Genomic DNA, 9,359 nt, shown 5'->3' with positions numbered 1-9,359 from the left:
CAAGAGAATGTGTGAACGCAGTGCAAGCCAGATGCAAATATGGATGAATGTTAAAAACTATAGTAAATGATCACAAAATAAATATTACAAGAGATATTTATAATATTTATATCTTTAGTAATAAACATGTTTATGCAATTATGAAAAAATACAATTAAATTATAAACAAATGATAACATAAATATTGAAATATTATAAACATAATATATATAACGTGTATATACAGTAGATACCAAATTGTGTATATATATCATAGAGTATATAAATATATATTTTATAATTTATATAGATATAACTAATATATGACAGATATTAAATCAAATTAAAATGTAAAAAAAAAGAATATAAAAAGTGTATAGTAATATCCTATTTGTTTCTTACATAGACAAAATTGAGTTGATAAAAAATGTTCTGTTTAGTACTGTACAGTATATCTGCACATAGTACATCTGAATGTTTATATAGGCAAATGTGTATTTGGATTTTAAATATTACAAAGGCAATTAACATGCACACATAAGCCACATAAATGCAAAATGTTAGGAGTGACAAATGCATTTAAAAGCAGGAGTGATTCTGCATAAATTATTATTTTATCCAAAGTACTTGTATTGCATTTGCATTGCATCAGTGCTTGCGCTCCCTGGGAATCGAACCCATAAGCCTACTATTGCGAATACCATGCATTTCTATTCGATCTACATGTTATTGGCTGGATTTTCTTCAGGTTTGTTATTAAAATCACGTTCCAGAAAATAGCAAAGATGTATGAACTCAAAACTGGCTGCATTAATGTCTCCACATTTCCAGTTCTCTCACACATCGCTCATTAAAAATGGCAGAGCTTCATCGCCCTCATCAATACCAGCCTGATATTCTCGCATGAATGCGTTATATCTATAACCGTTGTCTCCCTTGTTGCAAACGGCCGTCCTTCCTGTGTGTGACAAGGTCGCCTCACATCTGCCAACTTAAGAATTCTCCTCACATTCTCGCTAATCCTTAGCATTTGAGCTGGCAATACAAACAAATTTAACTCCGCCTGTAAGACAGGCTTTTGTAATACCCAGCGGAGTGTTTAGTATTCTAGCCATCATCCATCACTGCATCCCTATTCCCTACGCTGTCCTTTCTGTACAATAGTGTAAGAAAGCGGGAAAGACTAGCATGCTAACCATACCCATGAACAGAGAAAAATAAGTTGGCCTTTCTTTTCCAGACGCTGATTCGTGATGCTTGGAAAGCTATTATCTCCTGCTAAGCTGCATGGGACGTCTGTGAACCATCGTGATGGTGATAAGAGGAGCGTGAGATGGGTCCTGTGTGTGCTCTGGCAGTAAGTAGCTATTAGGGCGATGACATTTTAGTGGGGTCTTATTGACCGTGACATGCACATGGATGAGTTTGGCTAATGGGTGTCAGGCCCACGTTTTGGCACCCCACACCCAGAGGGCTGTCTAACAAAAATAATAGCCCATAATAGCCTGCTAAATCATCTCATTTTCCATCGCTCTTTTTTTCAGATCGAGATTTAACCCATATCTGGATTGGAAAGTACATCAGAAAACACAACGCTCTGGATGCCCTCAACAGACTCTGTACATTTCTCTCGGGTCATCAGTGCGTGATGTTGGTAGGATTTAAGGGTTGTGCACTATACAGAATTGAATTGAGAATGTCATTTGAATTCTGATTCAATTGGTAAGGTTCAATTGAATTTGAATTGAGGTACCGAACTGTATGCAGAATTACATTTAGAATTTGAATGTAGATTTAAATTTCATTGAAACTCCGAATATTGACTTGAGAAAGCCTCGTTTGAACATTGTAAAAAATGTTTACAATTCCAGTTTGAATGTTTGCGTACAGAGAAAACGATGGATGGATGAATAGATCTAATCACTGGTATATTAAAAAATATATATATATCCACCTTTTTCCTGAACGCGCAAGTCTCATCCGCCTCATAACGGATTAATCCTTCGCACATTTTTATATTTAGTTATATTTTAAATGTTTTAATTAATTCAGTCAAACTTTTTACTGCTTTTACAGCTTTAAAAGAATATTTATGTTTTATAATTTATATAGATTTACATTTTTGTATTTTAATAGTTATATTTTAATGCTCTAAAACTTTAATACTTAATTTTATATTTTTGCATAGAGATCTAGTCAGTAGTGGCAGATTTCATAAAGCAAATTCTTTTATTAACGTTTAATATTTCTATTTTTATATTTTAATGTTTAATATTTATATTTTAATATTTAATAAATATAAATATAAATAATATTAATAAATAGATTAATATATTATATTATATTATATTATATTATATTTGTTCACTTTAAAAAAAAAAAAAATGTATATTTATAATTATCATTTAATAAAGAATACTTCATTTCCCAGAATGCATTACCTGTGTTAAATTTCTTTGAATTGGAATTCAGTAAAAATTACTCTCCCTGTCATTCCAACTCAAATTCCAGCTTCCTGTCTGTTGTGGCCAATTCACTTCCAATCCACGCTCATGAATTAAAATGGAGTCAATTCTTAAATTCCGAATTTTGTACCACCCTGGCAGTGGTGTCATATAGACAGGAAAGGCTCGGGCATGGTTGCTTTCCCCCTGTGTGGCACTGGGAACGGGCTGCCTTGAGTAGTGGCAGTGCCACAGGCTATCGAAGTGTGAAATCGCACGGTGGTTATCCCATTACGCTTCATTTATCAACACACCGCGCCATCCCTCACTTTTGACAAGTTTCTTAACCGCTGGAAAACAGTCAGGGGCATGAGGCAGGGGAAAGATGGCTTGCACACTGAGGGGGCAGGGGCGAAAGGCTGTTGTGCCGCATCTGGAACGGAATTCTAATAAAGCCAGGCGCTGCCATGGAAACAGGAGGAGAGCCACCCCATGCACATCCTCTGAGCAGGGAGAGACCCCAAGGAGCATCTCTCTCTCGCGCTCCGTCTTCGAGCGTGGCAAATGGCCCAGTGCCTCCGACCCATGCAGAAGCAGGCGCCTTGCCAGCGAAAGGGGGCCAGATAAGGGTGTGTAAAATTAGCTGTGGCTTCCAGAAAAAGAGGGGGAAATGTGCAACCTAGTCCCCCATGAAAGAAATTTCACACAGACGCCTCTATCACATTTTCCCGCTCTGGCACCGTGACTGCCAGTCCCGCAGTCAGACGTCCACGGGGCGAAAAAGACAAGTACAAAGGGTTGACCGTGTCTGCTGTGGGTGCAGGAAGCAGCGTGCATTATGGGATTGGGCGGCACTGGTTCCAGCCTCCTTTTCCCAGTTTTCTGCATTCAAAAAAAGGTGGCACCTGAACCAGCCGGTATCCTTAACGGATTACTGGCCGATTTGCACGGTTAACTCGTGCACCCAGCTGTTTTCGCGCAGCGCATCTTCTAAAGGAAAGCCAGAGTTCTCCTCTTCTGTTTCTCGCTGCTGCCTTTCAAGTGACACCAGACTGATGAAAGTGGAAGAAAAACGGAGACAGCGGCGGCGGTGGGGAGAGAGAAAAGGAGTTGCGAAATGAAAGAGTTGACTTGTTTCCCTCGAGGGGGGTTTCCCTCAGCAGGCGTGTGAAGTGATGCCCTCAGTGATTCATGGGAAATTTACACATCGAGTATGAAATGCCCCTTGGCTCGCATTAAAGATTGGGTTTTAATGTCTGACTAATACAAAGCCTTAATAAGATTCTTTTTTCTGCCCCCTTTCCTGCTTTCCGTGGGTTTATTAGGGAATTGATGAAAGAAGCAGCTGGCAAATGTCTGGCTTCGTATTTATTCACAAATGGATTTGAAAATTGCCTGTATGCAAATGGTTTCGTAGAGCAAAGCTTAATTCCACTTCCGAGAAAATGCAGGAATGCGTCCGTATAGCCCTCATCTGACGCAACCGATGGTGTACTTCAAAAAATAATTGTTTACCTCTCTGAAAGCCTGATTAAAGCACATTCCATGTGTCTCCTTTCATGATGCCTAGTCTTTGTTCTTCAACTTGGAGGTCATTGGAAACCCATGGGCTTCTGTCCCTTGTTCAGTTTTACAGGTCTCGTTGTTCTAAAAACTTCATGCTTTTTCACTGCAACAAACTTCCTGCCCTGTTTTCGTTCCTCCACGAGCGAGCGGCTCAGGAGACGGTCGGACTGACGGAGGAAGACAGTTGTTGATTAGATCTGCCTCATGCTGAGCTTTGATAATTTGTAGCGAAGGAAGCACAACAGGAAGTTTTTTAATATTCAAATGCATTCTTCCAAATTCTAAAAGCAAAGACGACAGATAACAGTCTGACTTTACTCAGAGCAACGGGGCTCTTTGTAGTCCAGATGTTGCAGAAGCTATGATTATCATTACTTTTTGTGCCCCACTTACACCTTGAATAACATTCCTGCATCCCTCGTGTAGACATTGCCATCCCAGCTGTTATGGATGTGTCTGTAGGCACTTTTGGCCCTGTGGACTTCACTCAATCACTAGTAAATGAGATTTGCCTACTAACTATGTTTAATAGTATATAATATATACTGATATTATATTAATTATATAATATACAGTCTTTCAGTATCATTTCACACAATTACAGCTTGATGCCTGTTAAAAAATTCTGTTCACAATTGATATTAACTTTGATTTTTCTCTGTTTTCTTTACTGTCTCAAATGTCTCACGCTCTTTCCCAACACTGGTGTCTCCTTGGTAACCAGGTAAAGCACACCAGTTATTGATAAACTATTAGTGACAAAATTGTTTATTGTGATTATGGTGAAAATGACACCACAACTGAGGAGTATTTATTTATTTATGAATTTTAGAAAACATTTAGAAATAATTTGCATACAATACATATTTAAATGGTCCATTTCACTCTTTAAAAATGTTACTGATTTTAATTATCTTATTTATAATATTATAATATATAATATTAATTTACAATAATTAATAACAGTAATAATAATATTAATTCATTTTCAGAATGGATTTTCATTTTTAAGATTTTACGTTTAACAAATCTCACACCTCAAAAAAAAAAAAAAAAAAAAATACAGTGAAGAAAAAATCCCACTCAGTACCACAGCTTGCAAAAACATACAATATTTAATGCGACGTTTTGGTCATCTGACCTCCATTTGTATTATTGGAACACTAATAAATATTAATATCTAATAAATATGTAATATTGTATTGGGATTTTTTTAAAGACTTTAGTCTGAGTCGGGGACAAGAGTAAAACAACAACATAGCAAAAAAATAAGGATGAAGGCATGTGGCATGGTTTTAATGTGACCTTAACATGACAAAGAGAAAGCTGGAATCACTTAGCATTAATAAAAACCAATTCCTATGACACAAGTTGCCTGTAGCTGAAGAAACACCAAGGTATGGATAGCATTAGCATGCTTGGTAATTCATAGTTTCCTACACATTCCAAAGCAATGTTTATTTAACAAATGACGGATCTAACATGTTCTCAATTCATCTTTGTAGGCCCACCATTGTAAAATCCAGTAACCTTCGCCAGATGCGACCGCTCCACTGAGGTGGAAAACGCCAGAACGTACGACTGCATTCATATAAGATGCGTGGTGAGAAAAATCACAAAGATGAAGTGTGTTAAGATGCTGTTTAAGCCAGTCGGTGGACTTTCATGATCTCTGGCATATATTTGACACGCTCAAAAGCCTCTCGCTCATAGGGGCTCATCATTCCCCCTCACAGCGACTGTGGCATCCAGCGGTAAAGTATAGATGAAGTGTAGGATTACACTGATGCCTTTCATCAGCACGTAACCTAACAGCAGCCGCATAAAAGGGAATACAAGGTAGTCTCTGGCGTCTGGAGACATTGCCGGTTGGCTCCTGGTGCGTGGGACAGCTCTGTGATGTGTCCTTCCCAATAATCCTCAACGATAAACTTTGCTGAGGGCTCAGCCGACGGAGGTGGCAGCTCTGAGCCTTCCCATCCCCCCCCCTCTTTTTTAATTGCTTTTATTACACAGCCATTGATCGAGACTGTGTTGGCGTGGAAAAAGAAGAAGAGCGATCCTACGGCGGCGCTTTGTTTACTGTGAAGAGCGAGGTGTTGAGTCTTTGTAGGTGCTCTACCTGTCAGCTAATTTCCTTTTCATCAGCAACGTGATGGCTGTTTGGTTGCTTGGACGTGGCCCGAAAAGTCAGAGCGGAAGACAACCGAGTTCTCAAATTAGTCAGAGGACCGTGTGCCTTCAGCTTTGGATCGACTAACAAGAGTCAGCTGTAAATGGTCGTACTGTCGCGGTGTGTGTAGTGTGTGATCACCGGCTGAATCCCGGTTTAATTAAATGAGGGTTAGGTGAAGGGTGTCGAAGTGCAGATGGTGTAGGTGTGGGAACTGGAAGTGTGCGCACACACCTTAATCGCTTCCTGTGGGAATCGAGTCGAAGTGATGGCCATGGTCTCCGTATGACAGTTTTATTGCATTTATAATGTCTGTATACACAGCAGCGCAAGCAAGAGTCTATGAAAGAGAGAAAGACAAAATCGTTGGCTGTCACTCTCCGATCCCCCTTTTCCCTCCCCGTGCCTCTGGCCCCTCACTTCTGTCAATCATATTTGTGAAAAGGGCACTGGCTACGCAGCGCGAAAAGTCAGAGCGGATGAACACCGAGTTCTCAAATTAGTCAGAGGACTGTGTGCCTTCAGCATTGGATCGACTAACAAGAGTCAGCTGTAAACAGTCGTACTGTCACGGTGCCGTTGAAACAGGACTGTGTAGTGTGTGATCACCGGCTGAATCCCGGTTTAATTAAATGGGGGTTAGGTGAAGGGTGTCGACGCTCAGATGGTGTAGGTGTGGGAACTGGAAGTGTGTGCGCGCACCTTAATCGCTTCCTGTGGGAATCAAGTCGAAGTGATGGCCGCAGTCTCCGAATGACAGTTTTATTGCATTTATAATGTCTGTATACACAGCAGCGCGAAGCGAGAGTCTGTGAAAGAGAGGGAGAGAGGGAGACAAAATCGTTGGCTGTCACTCTCCGATCCCCCTTTTCCCTCCCCGTGCCTCTGGCCCCTCACTTCTGTCAATCATATTTGTGAAAAGGGCACTGGCTCTTAATACGGTGAATGACAATGATTTTTTTAATAATAATAACCTAGATCCGCCAGAGGAGCAGGCGAGGGCATCCCTTTATATTCTGACATTTAAGATAAGCAAACTTTCTCATAACGTCAACATGGATAACAAATACCCTAGAATAGCGCACAGTTGCCCTTTAGTAGGATTTGCACGGCTAAGAGAGTTTGAAGCCGTCTAATTATGGCAAGTATAAGCATCGTGCTCTCTCAGACTTCGCTGTGAGTTGGCTTAACTAGCCGGTGAGTCATAGGCACGCAAAGAAACTCACGTGAAATCAGTCTGTACTCTTACAAAAAGGACAAACATTATGGCAACCCATAGGAAAATGTTATTGTCAGAGGTTGCTCTTGAGGGAGTTCTCAGTTATGTGTCATGTAAGCTTGAACTGTTCTCGGGAGAAATAAAAACACACAAATGAGTCAGTTGTTGACTACAGAGAGAATATAGAGCTATAAAATGAATATGGATAGCAGCTCTTGGAAGAACTGGATGAGAATTGTTGGAGTTCATATTAAAACAGGACTTTTGATTGCAAACCTGAGCGCAGTTTAAGAAAGTGTTGAGATTTCTTCTACAATGTGTGATCTGTGAGGAGAAACCTCTGAATAGCAGGTGATTTTTCTGTTTCTCTGTTTGCTCTCCTCATAATCTCTTTGCTTTGACCCTTCGCAATGAGTTTGATCGGCAGGCGATGTGACCAATCATAACGCCATATACGTCATTTTGGCCGACAAACAGACCAGACAGGAGAGTAGATTAATGTCAGTGGACTTTAACTTGAAAAATCATGTGTATTGACGTCTTTCTGCAGTTGAAGCAAGATACCTTCTGATGTTCATTCATGTTTATTTCATGCTATAACTAGTAAAGAGGAAGAGATGATTGGTTCATGAGCCACTTGAACTGAGGCGCTACAGTGATCTGTCACAACACATTAAAGAGCCTCAAAACAGTATTTATTGTTTGGATTTCTTAAAAAATGACAGAATTTCAAAGTTGACACTTTGTTTCATACCTATAGTAACCTGCTCTGTCTTGTCTGTCGGCATGTTGTCAGTTTGCTCTTTGCTCTGCATTGTATTTTTCACTGCATGAGAACATGATGTGTGGCGTGAGAGCAGCGTGGCTTGTCTGGCATAGCAACAGTAACGAAGGGGGCGGAGCTTTGCGAAGGGTTAAATTGAGATACTAAAGAGATCTCATTTGTGGTTTCTCTGTGGGTACTTTTTCATCAAAAATAAATTAAATGACATATGCAATTGCAGATAAATGACAAAAAACACTCTGTTAGACTCCTGCCATTGTGCACCGTTCAGAATTGAGGTGAGAATGTTTTGTTCCTGAATTTGAATTAAATTTCAATTGAGGCTGTAAGTAGATTCAAAGAAATTCATATAAACACAGTAAGACTGCCTTGTTTAAAAGTTTTTTTTTTTCAAGTTTAAGAAGTCTTTAAGTTTGAAGGTTTTATTGATTTATTGTCTGATTTATGATTTTAGGGTAAATATGAACACCCAGAATTGCGATTCAGTAATTCCAGTTTATTTTCTTAAGGGCCGTGGCCAAATCAAATTTGATGAAATATGACCAGTAGGGAACCCCCTAATAATCCTTTAAACATCCCAGCAACCATGTGGGAAAACTCTAACTCACATTTTCTTCAAAAAAAAATAAAAAATATATATATATATATATATATGTATATATATATTAATGCTTTTACTTTTAATAATAATAACTGTACCTATTTTTGGTGAAAATTATAATCTGTAGTGAAAACCTCTTAAACCGAGTTTAAGAACTAGAAAACCTGTTCAAGTAGACCACTACAAAACTATAAATCTAGAAAACTATGATCATCAATTATAAGTTTAATAAGGGTAAAACCTCTAAAATGAAGTCTAGGAACTACAAAACTTGTTGATGTTGTCTTCCTCTTTCCATTTCACAGCCATTCACATACATAATAAAGACTGTAAAGTTTCATAAAGGTAAACCTTTAAAATTGAGCTTAAAAACTTAAAGCTTAAAAAAAAACTACTCTAGCAACCACCTAACAACACCAGCAGAGTTGGGCAAGTTACTTCCAAAATGTAATACATTATATATTACCAGTTACTGTCTTTTGAAAGTAATTAGTTACGTTACAATATTACTGTCTCTGAATTGTAATGCGTTACACTACTTTTGAGTTACTTTTGAGTTACTTTCACCAAAATATCCACATTAGTATTATAAA

The sequence above is a fragment of the Sinocyclocheilus rhinocerous genome, unplaced genomic scaffold (assembly GCF_001515625.1).
Source record: "Sinocyclocheilus rhinocerous isolate Xijiao unplaced genomic scaffold, SAMN03320098_v1.1 scaffold227, whole genome shotgun sequence".
Classification (NCBI taxonomy): Eukaryota; Metazoa; Chordata; class Actinopteri; order Cypriniformes; family Cyprinidae; genus Sinocyclocheilus; species Sinocyclocheilus rhinocerous.
This window is presented reverse-complemented; position numbering follows the sequence as displayed.